This window comes from Arvicola amphibius, chromosome 4, assembly GCF_903992535.2.
Source record: "Arvicola amphibius chromosome 4, mArvAmp1.2, whole genome shotgun sequence".
In the NCBI taxonomy this organism is placed as follows: domain Eukaryota; kingdom Metazoa; phylum Chordata; class Mammalia; order Rodentia; family Cricetidae; genus Arvicola; species Arvicola amphibius.
Genome location: NC_052050.1, coordinates 94,015,753 through 94,041,697, shown reverse-complemented (window position 1 = coordinate 94,041,697; position 25,945 = coordinate 94,015,753).

The following is a 25,945-nucleotide window of genomic DNA, read 5'->3' as shown; positions in this document are numbered from 1 at the left end:
TCACCACCACACTTGGCAGAGAAATGACTAGGTGAGTGATTGACTTTGGCTCCATAAGGGGTCTGCTGTGAACTAGGAACTCCTCTGTGAGACACAGATTCCATCCCCTGCCACCCTAAAGCAAGAGCTCACTTGTTCCTTGTGAGAAGTGCTGCACTCCCAGTGCGTCAGGTGGCCCGAGTTAGGCTGCTTACAGCAATGGAAGCTCAGCCCCTTCTCGAATATTGTGGCCTCTTCTCAAGGAGCCCAGACGACTTCTAATTGGCTCTCAGCCCCTGATTAGCTTCCTTGAGGCACAGACTTGAAACAGAAAAAACAAATGATTCCTTGGCCTGGAATTGAGTTTCTTTTTGAAAGGAAGAGAAGAAAATCAGCAGGAGGGACATTCCACCCACTTCACCCAGAGCCACCGTGATCACCACCTGTGCCATTTGCCACTGCAATTATTCCGGCTAACAAAACGGTAATATCAATCAATCCAGTTCGACTGCTCTGCCCTCAAACAGAAGCTGTCCCATTTATCAAAATGGAGGCCCTCTGCTGGGTCTATAGTACCATTAAACTATCAACAGGCGATCTCTAAGGCGAAGCAAAATAAAAAACAACTGTTAACTGAAAGAGAATAATTTCTCTTTTTTCCCCCAAACATCCTGGCCAACAGAGTCCTTTGTCTGGCTGTCAGCAGAGCCAACGTGGGCTGGGTCTCAGATCTTTGTGTTTCCATGCAGTCTGTGTTTGAGAGGCCAACAGAAACACTTGCAGTGCAATGGCTGAGCCCAGGTAACCCGGTTTCTCTCTCAGCAGGGCAAGCTGCGTGACGATAAATAGGGGGAAATGTGTATGCATTTGTGTGATAAAGCAGGCTTAATGATTCCCGAGGGGAAGGAACCTGGGAGCCATGCAGTTGCAACTTAGGTTCAAAACGGATCCACGCAGGGCCAATTAACGTGCAAATATGTATGTGCTGAACCCGCACTCCATCCGTCTTGTGCGTGTGGAAATTGGGCCATTTATCTGTTATATTATGTATGTGACATCTTAGTTTGGTTCTTACAGGCTGCTTGGGGACAAAGAGGCCATGTGCTCTGCAGCTAGCAGAGGGAATTTAAGATAAATTCTTCAGCTGTCGTCAATGTTGCAAGGCACAGAATTTGGTTGGAAGATAAAGCTTTTCCGTCGGCAGGGTTTTAATGTCTCTCCATAGCCCGTGTGGTGTCTTATTAAAACTGTGTGTGGTGAGGGAGGGGTGGCATATGCCGTGAGGAGTTATTGGCACAGACAGCTTGCTGTCATGTTTCCTGAGTCCGGATTTAGCAAACGTTATTCACATATTCACTGTCAATCTGCAGAGAGAAAAGAGAGCTAGCGAAGCCATTCACACACTCATTCTGCAGGCTTGTAATTCTTTTTGTTTCCCTTTAACCCATATCTCTGCCACAGGTAGAGTCTGTTCTGCTTAAATTACAACTGTTTGTTTGTACTTAGGGAAAAAATAAAATCAAACAGTGATTGGAGACAGAAAAGGGCCACACCGATTCCGCTCCCTAATCCATTGTTATTCACCTACAAGAACACAAGAACATGCCGTTTGCTCATGAATTTAAATCTCATATTAAATAATAGTGACTACTTGCTTTGATGAATTGCCATTAGAAATTCAATTAATAAAAGGTTACCTCCCTACAGTAGTGAAAAACAAATATGTTTTGGCTGCAACAGTGACAATTTAGACTTCAAAACAACAGTTAGGAAAACAGGAGGCTCTGCATAAAATATATATTCTACCTGAAGGAGGGAAACTCAGCAGATAAATAAAGGAATCAGCTGATGAGTGAGTGAGCAGCGCTTGCTCTGAGGTTTCACCTGTGTTCTAGGTCCTCATGCTCTTCATTCTCTCCAACCCTCTATTCTAACCCCAACCTCTTCTTCAAACGTGGACAGCTGTTTGTCTACCACACCCTGCTGCCATGATTTCCTGTCCCAAAACATGGCCTCAGAATGAATCCTCTGAAACTGAGGTCAAGGCAAATCCCCCCTCATTCCTAGTGTTTTGTCCACAGCCATGAAAGGCTCTCCCCTTCCTTTACACACCTTTCTCACCTTCCTCCATCCCTTCCTTCCCTTCCATCTTGCCTTCTTTCCTCTCTCTCTCTTCCTCTTCACAGTCCTCCTTTCCTACCTTCTATTTTTCCCAACAGATTCATTTTGCCCAGTTCTACAAACTACATACCAAAAGCACACCCACCTTAAACACAAAACCCATCCATTTTGCACACGGAAGTTAGCCATATAACCAAACCCTAAAGATGCTGTAGAGCATCCCCACCACCCAAAAAGACCTCTCCTAAAGGCCCTCTTTAGTTTATCACTCGAGATGAGTGCTGCCTGTTTTTTCGCGTGTGCAAATGACAGGACCCAGGGTACCTCCTCCATCCTGTCCAGGTGCTTCCTCATCCGGAAGTCCATCTCCGTGGTTCCTAAGGCTGTTTCTCATACCCGTGGCTGATTCTGGATTGTGGCCCTGCATTCCACTGCATCCTTCACCATGATGGGTTTATTATGAACAGGCTAATGGGCATGAGCCACTTCCAGCATGGAGCTATGAGAATAAGACTTCCAAGAAGGCCTGTGTCTGTTGGTGGGCAGCAGCACACATTTTCCCTAGCTCTGCCAGTAGATGCAGGCTTGTCAAGTCCTTAAACATCATTTCAATCAGGACACAAAGTATTTCTGCCTTCCCAACCAATACTCTTTAATCAAGGCTATAGTGATAAATGTTTCCCCACAGAAGGCTGCTAGAAAATGGAAAAGGGGGGACAGGAAAGGGATTATTATTATTATTGTTGTTGTTGTTGCTGTTGTTGTTGTTTGTTTGTTTGTTTGTTTGCCATCAGTTGGCTGTTTTAAGTAATCCTGTGTAGCAAAAAGGTGAGAGAATGCCTTGGGAACGGGAAGGAGCTGCAGTGAGTGTGGGGCGGAGCCAAAGAAGCAGGCCACTGTCCCTGGTGCTGACGACAGGACGACAGGAAGCCATCTTGTGGCCTAGTGTTTAGAAGCGGCCCTTAGTAAGTAGCAAAGTAGGGACATACTGAACACGACCTGTGCACCAGGCCATAACCTAGGCGGTTGACACATCATGGCAATCAGAGTTCAACACCGCACCCTGACAAACATGGCACGGATTCATTCCTTCACTGAATGAGGCTTGGCGAGTTGGAGCGCTCCTTACTCTCTGTTTACCTGTCTGTGAAGCAGACATGGTGGCAGCAGCTATAGCTCAAGATTTTTCTGAGTATTTTACATCACAATAATGAAAACAATGGAAGCATTTCTGTGCTGCTGAGGACACGATAGGTACTTAATCATGGAGCTATGCACTGTGTGCCCTGTAAACTACCTGGGCAGTGACTGACATCATCGTTTTTGTGTTCTCAGAAATCATCTTCGAAATCCCCACCACCATTAGAGGATGTTAAGAGCATGCTCTGTGAGCAAGGGGTTAGGCCAGCCCAGCACCGCAGAAAGCTTGCCACAGGCAGCAAAGTCCTAGGAGAAGCACAGCCAGGAAGCTCAGTTCACTCCAAAGAAGAAACCCACTTCAAAACATCCCCAAAGACAGCAAAGCCATGTTTCCTACCTCAGCTTGGCCAGCAGCAGGACTCACCAAAACCTGCACATTAAAGATAAAAGACATTAGTATTGATTCAACAGGAAGGTAATTGCATTAATTGTTTTTCTAAAGGAACTGGCATCAATAATTTGTTATAACCAGAGGGGCTAGGGGACAACCCACAAGAACATATATGGATACATGCTTACACAAACACACACACAGAGACACAAATATATACAGAGATGTAGAGTTGAACACACATGTAAACAAGTTTTTAGAGAGACACATAGGCATACAAACATACTACAGAGACACAGACACTCACACAGGCACACACACACAAACACACACACACACACACACAAACACACACACACACACACACACACACACTTCCACCAAGTAAAGCAACAAGAGATTTATATTTGAAGTCTTGTGAAAAGGTGAAGTACATAATTAGTATTTTCAACACATTATACCAAGCTTGCGTGGAAGCAAAAGGGGGAAAGCCGTGTGCAAAGCAGCACAGTGGGGATACAATGAACACTGAGAAGCCAACAGCAGTGGCGGCGATTCCTTTTCATTAATGACATTTTTTGAGGGCATTTTGTTCCTTAAGTTCCTTATGAGAGCTACAGTGCCAACAACAACTGCGGCCCCTGTGTTAGCAAAGTGCTTTGCGATGCTGTGCAGTAAGGAGTCCTGACAGGCTTTGTGCCAAATTCGTCATGATTTTCCCCCTCATTTAACCCCAGAACAACTTTTATTATCCCCCTTCATAGATGAGAATGCCAGGGCTTAGGAAACTTAGGTAACTTTCCCCAAGATCTGAAAGTTATTAAGTGGAGAGAATTAGATTTGATCCCAAGATAAAGGCACCTCAAGCTCCTACCCAGAAGCCCACAGCATACAGGAAGTTCAGAAAGGGGCACCAGCCACTGAACTCACAGTAGCCATGGTGAAAGGAGCCCCTTTCTAGGGGCTAGTAGGATTTTGTATGATTCATTCATAAGTGCTCGTACATGTGTGCATGTGTACGTGTGTGTGCATGCCTCTCTGTGTGTGTGTGTGTGTGTGTGTGTGTGTGTGCGCGCGCGCGTGCGCGCGCGCACGCGTGCAGTTGCCTGTGGATGTCAGAAGAGGACATTGGGCCATCTGGAATTGGAGTTACAGGCAGTTGTGAGCCGCCATGTGGGCGCTGAGAACTCTCCAAGTCTATATTATTTATGTTGTTGTTTTATGAATGTGTGTGTGTATGTGTGTGAGTGCATATGTGAGCATGAATGTGTAAAGGTCAAAGGACACCCTTGGCTGTCATTCCTTAGCACCATCCACCTCAGTCTTGGAGACAGGATCTCTCATTGGGGCCTGGGACTTGTCAGCCAGACTGGATCAGATAGACAAAAGGCCCCAGGGATCCATGATCTCCACCTCCTCAGCGTTTGAATTATAAGCACACGCCACCATACACAGCTTTTATTTTGTAAAGATGAGTTTTGGGCCCCAAATGCAGGCCTTCACACTCTCAGAGCAAGGAGTTTACCAGCTGGTCCAGTGCTGCCTGTCTGTCTTCCTAACTTATCAGGAAGCTGGGGTGGGAGAAGCAGAAGTTTATGGCCTCTCTGGGCTACAAAGGGCATTCGAGGGAAACCTGGCAACTTAATGAGACCACGCCTTGGGATAAAATGTAACAAGAGGTTGGGGATATATCTCAAAGGTGGAGCATTCGCTTAGCACAGGTGATGCCCTGATTTGATCTCCAACACAATGTGGGGTATCTAAAATGAAAAGTGCTAATAAGCTTGGTGTACACTGAATTATAACTGAATTAAATTCTCCAAAATCACACATTGATGTCCTAACCCTTGTGTGAAAATAAATGGAGGTGAGACCTTTGAAAATGACCACACTGTCCACTGGTTATATCAAGGGAAAAGTCTCTGCTGAGATTAGTGGCCATATAATAAGACACCAGAGGCTTTGCTTTCTGTCCATACCCACACCCAAACTAAGAGAGGTCATATAGGGACACAGTGAAAAGGGAGCCACCTGTAACCCCAACAGCTCTTGTGAGACCTACAGAACCACAAGTCTCCACTGCTGTGTGAAAGCTGCCTGTCTGCGTATCTCCACAGCAGCCGACTTGGACATTGGCTGTGACTCCAGCAAAGAGTTTAGGAAGGCATAGTCCCTGGCTTAGCAGACCAGCACCCCTGCAGCTCACCCTATCACAGCCTGCCACAACACTGCCCCACCCACACTCATGAGGAAGGCGTCAACCCTCCCTAAAGCCATCTACCCCAGATGGGGAGGGGAGCAGACATAACTCCCTTCCCACAGAGACGCTTTCATGTCTCATTAGCTTTCCAAGCTGGGGCCTAGCCTCCAGGCTGCCCTCACCCAACAGAGCCCATGAGCCATGACCAAATGCCTGACAGGCTGTGGTCTGGGGAAAGCACCGTAAGGGAAAATGATGGTCACAGGCCAGAGTTATGTCATGCCTCCCTCCATGCACAGCTCTGGAAGAGTCTGGGATGCTGCAACTATTACCACATTCCTAAAGTACAAGGAGATCCCTCAGCTGCATAGCCTCCTCTGTGTGTGTGTGTGTGTGTGTGTGTGTGTGTGTGTGTGTGTGCATGCATGCATATGCTTTTCCCTGTGGTCTCCCAAGGGGAGTAATGAGGGATAAATCTGACGTTCAACAGCTGCAGGTTTCAGGCAGACTCAGCTCCTCTCTCCACACACAAACAAGGACTGTACAGTCCTCAGCCGACCCCTAACAAGCATGGGCAATGCAGTCCTCAGCCGACTCCTCTTGTTTCCTGTACTTCGTCATCTGCATATGCTTTCTGTGTGCATTTCCTGATGCAAAATCCCTTGATCACCCCCACCCCCCAAAAGCAACCCTGCTCTTTGTAATTACTGCAAACACATACTAATATGTGCAAACACAAACTAATATGGAGAAGCTCACACACAGCTCCTGTAACAAGGGCTAACATGATACTAGCCTGATCCAAACTCTGTAGAGGCCAGAATATAGGGGTATATGCACAGACACCTCTAAGGGGACAAGATGATCAAAGCAGCTGAGCTTATGTGGAACTAGAGATTTCTTTACCCCAACTAAAGCCATTTTCAGCAGCTTTTAACAGGCAACATGTGGCTCCAGACAAATAAAGGCTAAGTACCCTAGAAGTGGCTGCTGAACACAGAGTTTACAATCCAGCCTGCTTCCAACCTGCCACCGCGGGGAGCATGTGGCCCAGGACAGCTGTGAATGTGACTTGACACAATTGTAAACTTAAACATTCTGAAGCCTTATCCTGGTGACTTCTTTTCATAGTGCTATTGCAATGATTCTCAAGGGTAAACTTAGTTAGATGATAAATTCGAACTGAATGCCAAAAGTCTAGGCAGGTTTGCAAGTCCAATAAACAATGAGGCATCGATATTTTCAAATATGATGCAATGTCTCCACAGGTGTACGTGCACACAGACACATGAGTGCAATACATGCATGCACACACACACACACACACACACACACACACACAAGAAAGGTGCACTCCACAGTGCAGGCATAAGACAGGAACAAATACTAATATAGCTACTGTCTCTAAACATCATTCATCCTCCCCCATACAAGCACAGACGCCTGTCTAAAAGGAGTATGTAGGATACACACCAAGCTGACGAAAGAGTCATCTCTGCAGAACAGCCTGGAACTTTACTGGGACTCCGTGCATCCCAGAAAGTGACAGGGGCCTTTCCTTTCTTCCAGCTGTTCAAAACTTTCCAACAGAGAATGTATTTGTTTATAAAGCTAAACTCAAATTCAAAGCAAGAAAGAAAACACAGCCTAACACTATTAGTAAGAGGCCTTTTAGGAACCCTGGGGTTTCTTTTCTCAATCATGAAGGAGATGAATAAAAACGACTCTCTCACCCGATCCTGCACAGTGGTGCACCACACTGTACCAAGGAAGGCACAAAGTTAGATAGTTCAGTCAGTGAAGCGATCGCTGGCAGCTATGAGTCCCTGGGACCCACATAAAACTGTTAGGTATGGTGTCATACACTGACAGTCTCCAAACAGAAGTGGAGACAGATGGCTCCCTGGGACTTTGTAGCCATCAAAATACATGGAGAATTCTAGAGAAATTAGAGAACTTATGTCAGCAAGCGAGGTGCACGACGTCAGAAGAGTGAGAGCTGAGCTTGTCTCTGGCCTCCACATGCATGGGCACGTGTGCATGCACTCAGAAAAAAAAAATGCACATAGAAAAGCAATACAGCGCAGTGGGGCTCAGGTCAACAGGAAAGAAGCCGTGTCCTATTTGTGACCTATGATCACACTTCAGATACGCATACTAAGAAACAAATGGCAAAATGTCATCAATCTGAGTATTTATTTCCAGTGCTCACCGCTCAAGGCTTCCTCAGAAAGGTGCACCCACAGGCCTACGGCCTTCCTGCACCCTGTGATGGCTGAGTGCATACCGGACATAGGAAAATGAACCACAGCGGCCTGTGGGATGAGGGCTCTTTAAAAGACGGCAGGCTGCAGCCCTTGGCTTTGATCTTGGACAAGGCAGCAGCCATCAGAGAATGTGCAGTGGGGGGTTGATCTGATTAGAGGCCTGCTGCTGGTGGGCCATTCTGCGGACCAGCACAGGGCACAGAAGGGACATGGGAAACTCCCAGCAGGACAGGAGGGAGTGCTTTGTTCCGGCATTTCCTGATCCCTTTAATCATTTCCCTTGCTCTCCTCCAGTTTCCGACTTGTCTTTGAAATCCCAACATGAAGGCGCCCCTCTTTCCTTGTGCTAAGAACTTGTCTATGATTCCATTTCAACTCTCACCTCCAAAATGCACTGCCGTGTCCCGTCCCCAGACAGGGAAAGCAAGAAGGGGGACCTGAAGCCTTTACCTTACATGACACTGGAAGTGTCAGAAGCTGGAATGGGACCCAGCTCTGATATTAGAAGAGATTTCAGGATGGACAGACATTTTGGACCCAAATATCCATAGACACCAGGCTTGAATCCACTGTTGTTGAGGAAGTGAAGGTTCAGCGGTCACCTGGTCTTACTCCATACGTTTCTAAACACCGTCTGGGGCCCCAGCAAGTCTCTCTGTCACATGGACCCTCTATGCTGATAGCCTGTGGCATCTCTCTGAAGCCTGTGCACCTGAAGTACACAGGTCCCTTGGTCCCACAGGACAGAAACTTGAAAGGATTTAAGCACAGGGGGAAATGTATTCACACACTGGATGGAGCTCACTGTAAATAGCCCAGATAAGATCAAAGAGGCTTAATTACTTCTCTGGCAAGCAGAGGAACTGTGAGCTGAGCCCCAGCTCTCCACAAGGAGAGTTGCTGCTCTCTGCACAGCTTGGCCATACTCCAACCCAGAGATCTAGACCCACGCCAGCATCTCCCATTCCTCAATGGGACATTCTCCCATCCCCATATCATTGATGGATGCGGATCCTCTGTTATGTCTTCCCCTCCCATGCTCCAGCATTCACTTGCGGGTCCCTATGACTTGGTGAATGCTACTGCATGTGGCCCGCCAGGTAAGAAGACAGAATTATCGCATCCTTTCTTAAGCCCTGGCCGGCTGGGCCTTCAGATCTCTCTCCCCATCAGCAAATGTCACCGCTGCACTCAACAGGTAACCCTTTGCCTGTAAATCCAGCATGTTACCTTAGCAGACATTCAGGGGAAGGGCCCAGGAGGACATGATCATGGATGTGATCTCTTCTGCTGATAATCATCCAAATAAAAACGTTAAGTCACCATGTCCTGGAGTCTGCTAGTGATCTTTCTTTGCTAGGCTGCCAGGCCTAACACCAGCATGTGCATGAATGTCCATGTATGGGGGCTCCTGCTTGCCTGGCTTCTTTAGCTTTACTTTGCTCTTTTGTTTTGGAAGGATGTCTCCAGTGAATTTAGAAGCCTGCAGTCACTCTCAGACCCAAGCCTCCAGCCCCGTTCCATCTAGTTCAGGGTAGAACTCAAACCTCATAAATACCGCAAAGCTCGTCTTTTCCACCCCACAATGCTGGCCAGCCTTCACCAGTGGGATTCACTGGAGGATATTAGGCAATTTTTCTTCATTCCCAGTGAGAACCTGTGAGTTTCCAGAAGGTTCAAGGGAAGCCATAGAAGAGTTGGGTTTGAGATATGTGCCTAAAGTACCCAAGGGGAAAGCTTCACGGTAATGTGACCTTGGTGTTACTGGGTTATATCACCAGCCCTTGTCATGGAGCAGTAGGACGTCCTCTTGATTCATTTTGAGATAACGGGAAATGTCTGACATCCTGACTCTGAAAAGTTACTGGGAATAAGGGTACCAGGCACCAGGACGGGCTTTCTCTATGAATTTGAGTCAACTCTGCTTGAACTGGCTGAATCTCTGGGTGGTTGTCATTGGTATAAACATCAACACTTGGTGCCCTGCCATGAAAACACGGTGAAGCTTAAAAAGACTTCTGGTTGTGTAATAAGACAAGTGGAGGTCCTGCCAGTCAGAAGCTGGGTGACCTTGCCTTGGGAAGCCTTCCCAGTGGGAATATTGGGAATAAGCCGCAGCCTCTGTCCAGCCTCCACAGTATCCTCGTGTGTGGCCCAGCATCTGCCCGTTGTCCAGCATCCACTTACGGCACAGCTTCATCTGTGGTTCAGCTTCCACCTGCAGTGGCCACATTGCCTGATATGATGGTTCATCTTCACTGTCAACTTGATGTTTCTAAAATTTCCGAGCAAACCTTGCAACAGGTCTGTGAAGGTGTTTTTATAGAGGGTAAACTGAGGAAAGAATGCCTGCCCTAAACACAGGCTGGAGTCCTGAACTGAACGCAAATGAAATGAACTTTGAGTGGCAGCGTCTACCTCTCCCTGCTTCCCAGCTGTGGTGCAGAGCGACCAGCCGCCTCCTACTCTTGCCCCTATTACTTCTGCGCTCCTGGGAGCTGTACCCTCAAACTGTGAGCCGAAAAAGCTTTCCTTCCTAAAATTGCCTTTGGAGGAGATTTCATCACAGCAGCAAGAGAAGTGACGGGTTCACCTGGATCCCTGGGACACTCGGAGGATGGCTCTGAAGCCAAGGCCACGTTCAAAGTTTGATTGCATCCATTTGGTTGTGCTGTCCCACTGGACAGTGCAGGGACTTAAAGCAGCTCACATTCTTTGGTGCATTGAACATTGAGATCTATGTCAATAGCTCCTGTATCCAGTCAAACTCTAACATGAGCTTAGCCAAGAGATTATAGTGGAGGGGACACTGCAACCTTGAAGACTGGCCCTGTCTACAATGTCACTTGGAACACTCTTTGAATTTAAGACTAATTGTCCCAATGCAACCATTTTGAAGGAGCCACATCTAGGAAGCCTGAAACCAGTCTAAACTTCCAGCCTTGCCTTCTGATGTCTCAGGTAGATCAGACACCCTGAAGTGCCCATCTTCCAACTGGATGCGACCAGCATATTCCTTGAGAACTTGTGCCCAGCAAGCCTAATCCAGTCCTGTGGCCCACAAAACCTTGAACATAATCAATAGTTAGTGGGTTTGGAAGCATTTTATTATACAACAATAGACAAACATACAAAAGGTACTTAGTGTTGCAAAGCCTATAATTTTAGTCTTCGAAAGTGAAAATTATAACATTTCACAAGATTGTTGTGAGAATAAAGCAAAATAATACATCCGAAGTGCTTGGCACAGTCCCTGGTCCATGGCCAACAGCAGGTTCTGTGAGCCAGAGAGCTCCTGTGCCCTCTGCGCATGACCACACGCAATCACCATCACTTTTGTTTATGGTCACCCAGGGTCTTCCCAGCACTGGATCCAGTGTCCAGCTGGGAAAGAGCATATGAACTGCTCTGGAGCTAAAAACACTCAGCTGTCTAAGTCCTCACAGCCAGCAAGCTGAGCGCCCTCCAGGAAAGGTGGTACCCTCTCTGAGCGTCTGTTTCCCCTCATTCGGAAATGGACACCAAATCCTACCTTGCTTTCCTGAATTGGTGTGAAGAAAACATGAAGTTTGTAATGAAGATAGAGCAGCCAGCTCTGACTTGGATAGCTTTGTGCATGACTTTTCTGAGCTCCCTACCAGGGGACCCAGAGTACCAACCCCGTGACATTTTAGATCACCTACAGGACGCTTTATCAAAGACTGGGATCTCTCTCTTTCTCTCTGTCTCTGTCTCTTTCTGTCTGTCTCTCTCTTCTCTATTTTTTCATTACATGTCTGTGTGCTAATGGTGTGCCTACATATATATTTACATATGTGTAGGTGTGCATGCACATGTGTTCGGAGGCCAGAATTGCCCTGGAGAGATTATTTGAACACTCTTTACCTTATTCATTGAGGCAGGCTTTCAGTTGAGCTCAGAGCTCACTGATTAAGCTAGCCAGCTTTCTCCATGCCCCATGCCCCTGCCTCCCAAGGACTTGGATTAGAGCAGACCGTCATGTTCACCCAACATTTAAGTGGGTTCTTGGGATTCAAACTCCTGTCTTTATGACTGTGGAGCAAGAGCTTTATACCCATTGAGTCATCTCCCCAGCTCCCCTTCCATTTTTACCCAAGATTGATAGATACTGTGTTGTCAAAACTCATACCAGTTTTTAAAAGTGTTCAAAAAAAGAAAAGAACCTGTTCATGGATGAGATTCGTCTCCCCACCTCCACCCTACCCCCAACCAAAGTCTGTAGTCACCAGGCAAGTCCAATGAATACATATCTCTTAAAACTCCCCTTGAAAATGCACATCATCTTTCTTGATAACCCTCACTTGTCAGGAGTGAAATATTTACTTGCAGTTAGTTCAGAATCTTGGCAACCTGCAACCTAAGAGCAGTTTGCCTGTGATGCTAAAACACACTTTGAATCTAGTGCAGAGATAATTGTGAGAGGTCAGGAGGTCACAGGGCTGAGAGAGTAAAAGCAAGACACTCTGGGGGCAGGGAATCGGGAAAGCCTCACAGATCCCTGCCCTTGGTTTGCCCTTGCAACTTGTTTACCAGAAAGGTTAGAGCAGTCACAGCCCTGGGCTGATGGGTATCTGCGTCTGAGCTGCCATGTGCCCATCAGTCATTCTGGCACATGCCGGAAGACACTGGGGAGGCTGGAGACATTACCTGATGCTTAATTACACAGAAGAGAGGGGCCTGGGCTTGTAAGAGAAGTGGATGTTGGTGCTCCCAAAGTCCCTTCCAGTGGCACCCCACTAGCAAATAGGATTTTCCCTCCTAAGGACCCCTTTGTTGAAAGGAAGATGCAAGGGTGTTTATTTCTTTACTCTTTGCGTGTGGTGTTTATGTGTATGATGGAGGAGGCATGTGTGTGTGGAGGTCAGATGACTCCATGGACTCGGTTCTCTCCTTCAGCTTTTTGTGGGTTCTGGGGATTGAACTTAAATCACCAGGCTTGCATGGAAATGATTCCCTGCTGAGTCATTTCACCACCCAGGATGCAAGGTTTTAAAAGGCTCTGTTTGACAATTTAGCTTGGTGTGTGAGGTAAATTTTGTCACTCTGGCAAAACACTCGAGGAAACAGGGAGGAGAGATGTATTTGGCCTCATGGTTACAGAGGTTTAGTCTATGACCAGTGGGCTCCATTGCCTCTGGGATCACCTGTGGTAAGGCAGAGCGTCATGGGGAAAGAGCATAATGAAAAAGCTGCTCACATCAAGTCAACTAGGAAGTAAAGAGAAACAGAGGAAGAGTCTGGGAAGAACATACTTTTCGAAGGGATGGCCCCAATGCCCTGCTTCCACTGTGGAAATTCCCTCTCTTAATAAACCACTCGCCAAATAACTCATTTATGGGTTAATTAATGAGTGAAGCTAGCTCCCACCCCACTCCTTCCATTTGGCTCCACTTCCTAACAGGCTATTCACTGATGAGCTTTGTGGTGGATTAAGCCATTGATGAAGTTAGCATCCTCATGTTATAGTCATCTCTCGATCATTCAACCTCTTAATCAAGTTAGGGACTAAGTCTTTAGCACATGAGCCCTTTGCAGCAGACACTTCATATCAACTATAATATTGGGCAATCTAGAAATAGAAATAAACTTGCTTTTGAGTCTTCCCTTTACCATATATATATATATATATATATGTATATATATATATATATATACACACACACACATACACACACACACACACACACACACACACATATATATATATATGTATATATATATAACAGCTAAAGGCTTATAGGACAAAATTATGTCTTTTAGCATGTATACACACATGTAGATATGTAGATGCAATGGAAAAAGGAAATAGGAAGCAAGCTAGACGTCTACCAATAGGGGATTTGTTCAGCATCCTGGTCCATTCCTGTCCTGTAAACCACTAAAATGATCATCAAGTAGAGTCTGCAGCAACCTGAACAAGGCTACTACTCAGAGGACAGCTGGATATAAACGATCTCACTATGTTAAAACAGGAAGCCCAGAGGTACTAGGGAGACGACTCGGGGTGTGAGGGGGGCTTCCTGTGCAAGCATGAGGACCTGATTTTGATTTGAAACACCCACATAAAATTCAGGTACAGTGGTGTGCATCTGTACTCCGAGCTCTATGGAGGCAGAAACAGACAGATCCTAGAGGCCTGCTGGCAAGCCTGTCTGGAAGAAACATGGGCTACATGTTCAGTGAGAGACCCTGTCTCAAAAAATGAGGTGGAGTGCAATAGAGGAAGATGTCTAAGGCAAACCTCTGGATTCTGTATGTGCATATACAGGCATACATAGGCATGTATGTGTACATGGGTGTACGTGCACATGCACAAGTGCACACACCCACGCGAGCGTATACACACACACACACACACACAGAAGAGGGCTAGAGGAAACCAGGAATGTTTAAAGGAAGCATAAAATTGTTAAATTGTTTGGAATATCCAATATCAATTGGCTTCTGTCTCTATAGTATGCAATTGCAGAGGATGCAATTGTCTAGACAATGTCTAGCTCCTGCTGGTCCTTTCAGATCATCTACCCACTGTCCTAATGTTCCCTGCTTCAGGAGCTGGTTACCCCACAGTAAATCCAGGCTGTGTGACTCCAACCAACACAAAGCAAAGAGATGGGAAAGGTAGTGTGGGTTTTCTGCATTTTGTGGGTCAGCCACAGTGTTGAGGGCTTTAGCTACTCTCTAACTCCTCAGAGCTCACCATGTGGGGCTTTTCCTCATGGCATTGTCAATGCTACAGAAATTCAGGCTCAGGGACTTCCCCAGAGAGCACAGCATGCAATGCTTCACAGCCTAACCTGGATCCTTTCTTCTTCGCCATCAGTCACAGATGGGTAAAGGTGAGAGGTGCTGCCTTCTCTATACCCGTCTCTCCTCTACCCAGCCCTCTTGCTATGATCTGAATTGCTATGGAATCCCTGCTGGAGTCTCCATGATCTTACTTCTAGTTACAGTGTCTGGAATCCCATAATCTGAGATGCTTTCTCTCTGGTCTAAATGCCTTGACTCATGCTGTGTGCCCACCCTGAAAGTGCTGTTACTCTGGGAAAGGTGTAGGGTATAACGTGGGCTGGAGTGGAGTCAACAGCTGGTCTGGGATGAGTGATGTCAAAGCAAAAGATGCTGGGAACCAGTTATAACCCAAGGCTCTAAGTGAGCAGAGGCAATGCTTTGATTTTCAGTGATACAGGGTCATATCCCCTCTCCTAAAGACATCCAAATCCTTTCTGAGAAGCCACTCCTCCTGTGTGTTATAGGATCTCAGTGAGGAGGTGTGTGGAAATGGCTTATTATACCCTTGGGTCAGAAAAGGGGTAAACATACCAGTCTTTTAATTTTTAGTTAAGGGGATACAGCATGTGCATGTGACTGCAGGTGCTCCCATAGTCCAGAAGAAGGCTTCTGGTTCCCATCCCCTGGATCTGAAGTTATGTGGGCTGCCGGATGAGGTTCTGGGAACCGAACTCATGTCCTCTGCAGGAGCAGCAGTCACTCATAAGCACTAAGCATCTCTCCATCCCTCAGACTCCTCTTAATCTCCACTGCTCTTTAGAACCACACAGGGAGCTACAATAGGCTGCTACCAGGCATATCCTGAACATGCTAATGGCATCAATGTGGGGAGGAAACCAGATGTGAGAATGGTCTGAAAGTCTGAGAAGCAAACAGACCTGCAGACAGATGGCACTGAACCAGTGATCTAAGGGGTATATACATGACTGAGGTTATTTATCCCATGGCAATGTGTTTCCATCTAGACCAGCTTTGTTCAGATCATGTCTGCTCCCCAGAACTGCACCCTGTCTTCTTCTTGTCATTTCCTAACTGGTTCTCCTATCATCCTCCAGTTATCAGAGCTGTGACCTGTCTGATTCTCTTTTGCCTAACAGAGGGATTGGAAAACATGGACAGTAGACATAGCAATCCAAAGGCTGCATGGGAAGGTCACACATGGAGAGGCAGGAGAATTCCAGAAATAGTAGAGAGTGGCTCTGGGGGAAGGCTTTGCCTTGAAAACATGAGAATGTGAACTAACCATTTAGCACCCTTTAAAATAGCATGCATTTGATCCCTAAAGCAAGGAGGCAGAGAAAAGAGGCCACTGGGGAATACTGGAGAGACAGTCCTGCTGAATTAGCAGACAGCAGGTTCCAGTGAGAAATAAGTTGGAAACAAAAGTAGACTGATCCTAAGGAATGCCATCAGTGGTATCCTCTTGTCTCCATGTACTTTTAAAACACACATATGTATATACTACACCCATACATGCACCCATACACCATGCTCTCTCCTCTCTCTCTCTCTCTCTCTCTCTCTCTCTCTCTCTCTCTCACACACACACACACACACACATACTCTGCAAAAGAAATTCTGGAGGCTCCAGAAAAGACTAACTGTCCACTATAGAATTGTACTTTGCTCCACTATATGGACTTGGTGGCTACCCAGACATAAACCATTATTTCTCTGGTTTCCCTAGGTCTAGATGGTGTCATGACACCAGCTCCTGCCTATGTCATGTGACCAATAGTAGAATGAGTCTCTTTCAGGTAAAACATCTTAAGAGGCTGTGAGATTCCCACTTAGGTCTGAGAGTGAGGGGAGGGGAAGTTGCAAGACAAAGAAGCCTAATATCTGGATCACCTTGTGGACCACAAGTAGCAGCCAACCACACTGGACATCTGACAGGGAAAAAAATGAACTTTACTAAGTTAACAGACTGAAGTTAATGCTGTCATTTTCATAAGTTTTGGCATCTGAACTAATGCATACCGTTAATACACCAACAGTGACACTAACAACACACATTTTAGCCACTGCTCACAAACTTATACCATGGTGTAGGTACATGAAGATAGTAGCTCAGTGGGTCTCAGTTAGCAGAGCCTTCCCAAACTCATGGTTCTTGGGCACTGAGAGACATTTTTGATTGCTTAACGCGAGATAGGAAGCTGGAGGGGTGCAAAGAGCACTTGCTGCTCTTGCAGAGGATACAAGTTTGATTTACAGTGCCCACATTGAGTGGCTCATGACCACCTATAACTCCAGCTCCAGGGAGCCAATGCCCTCTTCTAACATTTGTGGTTAACCTACATGTGCATAGTGTACATATATATACTCAGTCACACATAGATACATGATAGATAGATAGATAGATACATACATACATACACACATACATGATAGAAAGACAGAGAGATGATGATGGATGATAGACAGACTGATAGATGGTAGGTAAATAGATGATAAATGATAGGTAGATGTAGATAGATAATAAATAGATAATACATCTTTAAAAAAGAGTTCACACTTTTGTTAATTATTTTCCATTCTAATCATATTTTCTGTTTCTTTTCCAAGTGTTTCCCTACTCCTGCTAACTTTTGGTTTATTGTTTACTGGTTCCTGGAGGTATCCAGGTTGAACTTTGACTGTCAATACTTATGTCGGCTTGCCTCCCACCTAACGCTGCCTTGATTCATCTACTAAGCTTTAGTATGTTGCATCTTCATTTTCATCTATTTTGAGATCTATCTTAAATTCCCCTTTGACTTTCTCTTTCATGAAGTGGTGGTTCAAGAATATATTCCTTAGTGTCTATTTACTCATGAATTTTTCTACTTTCTTTCTGCCACTGATGTCTTGTTTAATTCTGCTGTAGTCAGAAAAAAACTTGTGAAATGATTATAATTTTCTTGAATTTGTTAAGACTTCCTATATGACATCATGTGTGATATGTATTTGAGACTTTCATATAAAGTTGAAATTATGTATGTTGTGCTGGTGTCAGATGGAAGGTTCTTTACATATCTTAAGTTGGTCTGTTTTGTTTACAGTGGTGTGCATTCCATTTCCCTGCTAAATTCTTTTTAAAAAACAGTAGAAGAGACATTTCTAATGTATTTTATGGTTTTTAGCATCATCCTGATACCCCAAATCATAAGTAAGATACTACAAAATCTCTACAGACTCAATGACCATATGCATAAACATCCTTCCTAACATACAAGCAAACTGTATCCAACAACACACTATGAAGATTATACCACAAAATCCATGAGGTTTACTCCTAGGCTTCACCCACAGCTCAACAGATGTAAATCTACCAATCCCATAAAACAAGATGGAAGAAAAAAAAACCACATGATTATCTCAACAGATACAAAAGATGCAACAAAGCCAAGCATACATCACAATCAAAATGCCAAACTCCAGAAGTTATACAAAGAATGTACCCCACCCCAATAAAAGCCACAATTAACATCAGCAAAACAATATAATAATAAAAGTCAAAAGTGATTAACTTAATAAATGATAAGATAGGAAGAGAATGAAATCCTTTGGTCTATGAAACTCTAGAGATACTAGCCAAAGCAAATAAACAAGAAAAAGAATAAGTGAGAAGAAACTAGAAAGGGCTAAAATGGCCCCTTTTTCTGGATGATATGATCACATACATAGAAAAGCCCAGAGATAGCACAAACATTATTAAAACTAATAAACACAATAAGTAAAATTTCAAACTACAGAAGCGGCATCCCAAGTTGATGGCTTTTCAACAAACAATGAACAAGCCACAAAGAAATCAGGAGTGATTTCCAGTGAAGAGCTCCACACCCATTCACACACAAATGGCATTGTTTAAACCAAGTGAAGTCACAAAGCAAAAGCAAATGGAGGTGAAAGTGGGGTGGGGACTTGGTGACAGGACGGTGATTTGGTGGGAGGAGATGATGCAACCGGAATGTATTATGTACACACATCGAACTGTTTTAAAACATGTGAAAAGCAATTAAAACGTTCATTTTAATCAGGCAATTTTGTCTGTAGAGGTTGGGAAGCTGGAAAGGGCCTGTGAAAGTTGGAAGGAAAGAGGCACTAAGGGGTGACCGTACATCAGAACACACATTATGAAAATGAGTTAAAGGTTTAAGCAGATATGGGGGTTACAGGAACATGGCATAGAAGGGGTGGGAGTGAGTTAGCCAAAACCAAGAATACAGGAACCCTTATGGGAATTCATTAGCTATTGAAAGACACAAAAAGGGCAGGGGCTGGAGAGGTAGCAAATTGTTTTTCTCTGGGACCTAAACTCATTTCCTTGCCTGCATGTTGAACAGCCCACAACCACCTGAAATTCCAGCTCCAGGTGATCTGATACCTTCTTCTGGGTTCTGAAGACAACAACTACATGCATATGACATAAACACACAGGAAACAGACACGTTCACATAAAGAAAAAAATTCGAAATAAATCATATGTGTACATATGCATATATGGAAGAGGATTGTTGAGGGTCCCTGGGGAGAATGGGGAGCTGTAGATGGGGAGCTCAATATACATTGTGTACAGCTATAAAACTGTCAAAGAATAAATAAAAACACTCTACTAAATACATAGACATAAAAATTTTAAAATACAAAGTAAAAATAACAGCAGTTACATCTATGCCAACAACTAGAAGATGAAATACTTAGGACTAGATTTAGTCCAAAGTAGATAAAACTTATAAACTAAAATTGGTGAAATTTCGATAAAGAAAATTTGGAATAATATTATTAGTCATAAATCAGTAAAACAAAAAAGCATTTGTGTTCATGGACTGGAAAAGTGGGTGCTATGGAAACGTCTGTGCTACCCAGAGTGACCTACAGACACAATGTGACCCCCATCAAAGTCCCAGAGATGGAGAAAGTCATCCAAAGATTAATATGAACTACAAGATCCCAAATGGCTGCTGCACTAGCAAACAGAACACAGCTGAGTACATCACACGCCTCCTAGTTCAGGCTGTCTAACAAAGCTACAGTAACCAAAGCAGAGCACTACCAGGAGAAAACAAATATCTATATCAGTGCTGCTCACCAGGAATAAACCCATCCCATCTAGAATCATCTGAGAGCTGGGCCTCTACACGCTTCTAAGTTAGTGGCTCTCAACCTTCCTAATACTGCGACCCTTTAACACAGTTCCTCATGTTATGGTGAGCCCCCCAACCATAAAATTATTTTTGTTGCTACTTCATAACTGTAATTTTGTTGCAGTTATAAATTATAGTGCAAATATCTGATATAGGACCCCTGTGGAGGGGTGGCAAGCCACTGGTTAAGAACCACTTCTCTGAGGGCTTATCCTGGTTACACTAACTGAGGTGGGAAAACCCGCACCCTATGAGTGATGCCAAGACTCAGATCAGGACTGGATACGTGGAGAGTAGTCGCTCCGCACTTACTGTGCTCAGCTTCCGACTGTGTGGCAGTATGACCAGCTCTCAAGCCCCTACAGTCTTGACCTGCCTACCAGGACGGACTGTACCTTAAACTGTGAGCTCAAATGAACCCTTCCTCCCATAGGTTGCTTTTTTCTGGGTGCTTTATCACAGCAACAGAAAAAGAAACTGAGACACCCCAAAAGCTGAGCTGCCTCCTCAGCTCCAGTTACTGCTACTTTGTATATACCTTCTCAATGAATCCTCGTCACCACCCCAGGCAGTCGGTTTGCTTACCACCTCCAATTTTAAAAAGCCATTGGTTGGAGGGTTGGCTTGAACTCAGGTGTGTCTGATCCCAACAGTGTGGCCTGGTCTCCAATCACAACATCCTAGGCAGAGTCCCATGTGCCTGGGCAAGGCATTATTCTGTCATTACTCACCGAATTCCCCAGCCAAGGGCAGCTCCTATGAAACACCTTCTCAGACCAATAGTGACTTGTGACTTCCCTGTCAACTCCGAACAGACATGAACAATGACTCTTTTTAAAAATGACAGTATTTACGAAGCTGAAATGAAAAGGACAGCAGGGAGGGATGCTGGGGACCTTGGACAGCATGGGGATGACATTATTTATGTTCCTCTCCAGATCTCTGCTCTTCCCAAGACAGCCTGGGAATTGAGGAGGAACTTGGTAATTGCTTTAGCTGGGCCAGACCTACTGTTGACTGTTTGCTTTTCTTATTACCTCGTCCTACCTAGTGACCCCTGAGTATTTCATCTTCTTTGGCAGGCATAGAAAATCTTAGGATATCTGTGTTGGCATGGAGAATGCTTCAGGAAAAGCAGGGATAGGGTGCAAAGAGAGACCATCTTAGGAAAATGTGCCAGCCATTCCCTGGTGGGTTTAAAATGTGGACAGAAAGCACCCACTGGGCATTGGGGACACTGGCTTGCACCCTGGCAGCACGCCTCTATGACATGCAATTTCTTCCAGTGAGCCATAGCACCCTCTGAGTGGAGACAGATGCCTCCTCTGACTTAAGGGGAACAGTTCACAATCGAGACAACCAGAGGGGGCAGTTGTTGTCATAGAGCAATGAGCGCCACAGTCCTGGATGGTCACACTGGTTCTGCCAGGAACGAGTCCAGAAACTAAGTCGACGCACGGGTAATGCAAAAAGAAGAGGAACTGGAGGGATGGCTCGGATGGCAAAAGCTCCGGCTGTGCAGATGTGAGGACCTACGTGCAATCCCCAGCACCCACATAAAAGCTTGCTGTGGTAGCCCCATCCTGCAGGCCCAGCCCGGGTGCTAAAAGCCTGACAAGAGGAATCTTGGAGGCTCACGGGCCAACCAGTGTGGACAAAGCCATGAGCTCCAAGCTGTAATGCTGTTTCCAACAATAAGATGAGAGTGACCAAGGATACTGAACCCTGACCAATGGCTGACACATACACACTACACACTCACACACATGTGAATACACATGAACATGTATATATCCACACACCAAGGAGGAAGAATCTAGGCTGGGAGAAGAGCAGAGGTATGTGGGTGCATCCCACAGGAAGCCAGGTCTACCACTGGGCTCCAGGTGACCACAGCTCAGGTCGGAGGACATGGCACCTCTGGGGACAAAGCCTAGTCACCCAATGTCCTCTCCAGCCCAGTCATCCATCTGCCATCCCAGCCTTTGAAAAGTCCCTTTCACCACTTCCCTGCCCTGTAGTTAGGACCAAAGCTTCTCACACCTGCTTTGAGGCTCTGCTGAGGTATGGGTAAAGGACATGACAGAGCAAATTTGGGAATTGGCCTGGAACTTCATCTCCTCTCTGCCAATTACAATCTGTGCAACCTAAGGTATTCATTGAGCCTCTCAGTGCCTATGTTCCTCATCAGTTAGGTAGAAGGCATACAGGACTGCTTTGCTGGTAAATGTTCACATAAAGCACTTGGGCCATTCTTGGTACAGATTAAATACCCAAACCCTACATTTATACTGTTTGTGTTGCTGTTTCTGTAATATTTCTGCTGCCATTGGTTTGGTAGAGTCTAACAGGGCACTGGAGGCTAGATATCAGCAGCTGGAACTGGGGGGTCAGGAACTCAACAGTTAAAGCACTAGTTGTGCAAGCAAAAGAACCGGAATTTGAATCTCCAGAACCCTTGGAACTGCTGGATGGACATGATGCCCTGCCGATAATTCTAGCCTGGGAAGGCCAAGACAGAGTATCCACAGAGCAAGCCAGCCACTGAAGTCAATCATATTGGCAAACACTGGGTTTGCTTGAGAGACCCTTCCACTTTGACAAAGATGGAAAAAAGAGCAAGAAAGATTGTTGACATCAGTCTTGAACTACCATATCCACAACCATGCAAGACACCCATACACATGTAAATTCCCAGACTCTAATGCACAGCTACATGAAAAGGAACAAATAAGACAGCAACAGGTGATATTTACCTTATTTCCTCTTTCCATAAGTAATTCCTGCTAGAATGATGGATTCAAAAACTGCATATGTGCACATACAACCACTTTACCTCTTTTCATTTTTGTCTGGTTGAGCTGTGTGTGTGTGTGTGTGTGTGTGTGTGTGTGTGTACACCCATGCACATTCATGTGCACACATTTGTGGAGCCAGAGGTCAACCTTGTCTGTTGCTCCCTCATGACTGTCTACCTGGCTGTTTAAGGCAGGGTCTCTCACTGACTTGGAGCTTGCCAAAAAGGCTAGACTGCTTAGCCAGCAAGTCACAGGAATCCACCTGTCTCCACCTCCCAAGCAATGGGATCACAGGTATGGGTTCAGCTTCAGTGAAGCCCAATCCTCCCCTCTGATCTCTTTGATTTATTTGTTCTTCCTTTATTTATTTAAATTTATTATTATTGTATGCATGCACCTACTCTGTGGTCAGAGGACAACTCTGTGGAACTGGATCTCTCTTTCCCTGGGTTCTGGGATCAAACTCAGCAGCAAGCTCTTGGCAAGCACATCACTGAACAATCCTGCTGGCCCTCCATACCTGCTTTCTAAGCAGCAGACCGAACTGTGGGCTTCTCTGTGGCATTTTTAAGCTTGTTTTGTTTTTGCTGAACTTTTCTCCATCCCCTTCCTCCTGTTCCTCCCTTCTGACCCTTGTGTAGGAGGGTCTTCTTTCTATGTGTTGCTTTCATTGGTTGAATAAAGAAACTGCCTTGGACTTTTGATAGGGCAAAACTTAGATAGGCAGAGTAGACAGAACAGAATGCTGGGAGAAAGGAGGCAGAGACAGAGAGCCACCCACTATGAAGCTGCCAGGTCAGACATGCTGTATCTTTCCCAGTAAGCCATGAGCTCATGGTGACATACAGATTATTAGAAATGGGTTGAATCAAGATGTGAGAGTTAGCCAATAAGAGGCTAGAAGTAATGGGCCAGGCAGTGTTTAAATGAATACAATTTTATGTTGTTATTTCAGGGTATAAGCTAGCCAGGTGGCTAGAAGCTGGACAGCGGAAAGTGGCCTGCTGCTCCTTTTACAACATGACCCCTTCTGCTGACCCCTTCCTCCATACAGTGGTCCCTTCAGCTTACAACACACATGTATTCCATTATCTCCTTGCCCCCATCAAGAACTCTTTTAACACTCTCCAGAAGAAGACGAAGAAGAAGAAGAAGAAGAAGAAGAAGAAGAAGAAGAAGAAGAAGAAGAAGAGGAGGAGGAGGAGGAGGAGGAGGAGGAGGAGGAGGAGGAGGAGGAGGGAGGAGGAGGAGGAGGAGGAGGAGGAGGAGGAGGAAGAGGAAATCTTCCAATCAAAACACAAGATAATAAACTGGGCAGACTGATCTTAGAAGAAACACAAATATCCAATAAATATTTCTGAAAGTGTTTGATATCACTAGCCATAAAGCAAATACAATTTTTACTTTGAGAATTGGCCTCACTTCAGTCAGAATAGCTAACATAGAGAAAACATACTGGGGGTCGGGAAGCTAGCTCAGCGGGAAGAAGACTTGCTGAATGAGCATGAGGATGTGAGTTCAGATCCCCAGAACCCATGTAAAACATCCAGGTATGGCTTACTTAGAATCCCAGCACTACTGGGGACAGAGACAGGAGGATCACATCATCAGAAGTCCTCCTCCAGCCTCTGTGCTCAGGCATAGACATATATACCCTCAAACACACACACACATGCGCGCGCACGCGCACACACACACACACAAATTAAAAAAAAAGATAAGATGGCAAAATCTCTCTTCCTCTTCCTCTTCCTCTTCCTCTTCGTCTTCCTCTTCTCCTTCTCCTTCTCCTCCTCCTTCTCCCCCCCTCACTCTCCCTTTCCCTCTCCCTTTCTTTTTTGTACTAGAATCTGACTATGTATTCCAGACAGGCTTCAAACTTGCAGTCCTCCTGTTTCAGTTCTTCAAGTGCTGGGATACAGGATGAACTACCATGCTGGGCTCACACCATATTCTTAGCAAGCTCCACCGTGCAGCTCCCATTTTCTTTCTGATGTGATGGCCCACCTTTGTGCCTCCCTTTTTCTCCACTTTGTGGGTCACTTCCCAAAGACATCTCTGATTCACTCATTTCTCTCCATTTCCTGTACTAACTGAAGAATAATTCTGTGTTGTCTGAACTCTAGGATAAGACCATTTAAATAGTCAAAAGCTCTGTCCCTTCTCAGCACTGGACATCAGAGCTGTCAGCAGCCAGGGCCTTCCAGCCCACACCCTTGGTAAACAGGACTGCCTGGAGTGGCGGGGAGCAGTGGAGACAGAAGGTGTTTCAAAACTTAATCAAAAATTAATTAGAAAAAGAAACAAGGCAAAGGACAAACATCTGTGAGCAGAGGATCCACAAAGGAAAACAACCCAACATCACATTCCACTGGAGCCAGGAATGGGAGCCCGCTGAGCTGCACCAGTAGGAGCTCCAAAGAGGCTTTGAGAAGAACAGAAAGCCTGTGTTTGCTTCCCAGGGACAAATGACAGCTCAACACAGTGTTCCAAAGACACAGACAGGCAGGTCTCCCTCGAAATCTTATACACACTAAAGGGAAGCTTTGAATCCAGAAGACACTAATAAATAATCACCAGGAAAACAAAGCAAAACAAAAAACCCAGGAAGGATGCTTCAGAATAAAGGGGCCTGAGGCAGGAGGAAATTGTCATGGGCAGGAAAGCTGGTGATGGCTGGCTCTGAACTCAGACCACCAGGCCATTACACTACACCAGATGGAAATCAGGGAAGGGGACATGACCACTGACATGGGGCCCTAAAACTGTAGGCTTCAGACATTAGGAGATATTGAGCATGGAAATTAGAAGGTTCTAGATCTCGGCAGTGAGTATGTCTGCTCTTTAAGATACCCTCCCTGTTCCTATCCCAGTCCTCACAACACTTCCCTATGAGTTTTGCTGGTGGTGTTCTCTGACAATACTAAGTGTGTGGGGATGGGGGTGGGGCGCTCAGTTGGTGAAGTGCCTGTTGTGACCTGAGTTTAAACCTCAAAACCCACATAAAAGTCAGGTATGGTGGCATGTGTTTGTAACCCTAATACTAAGGAGGCAGAGACAGGAGGCTCTCTGGGCTCACTAGCCAGCCAACATAATCCAGCTGGTGA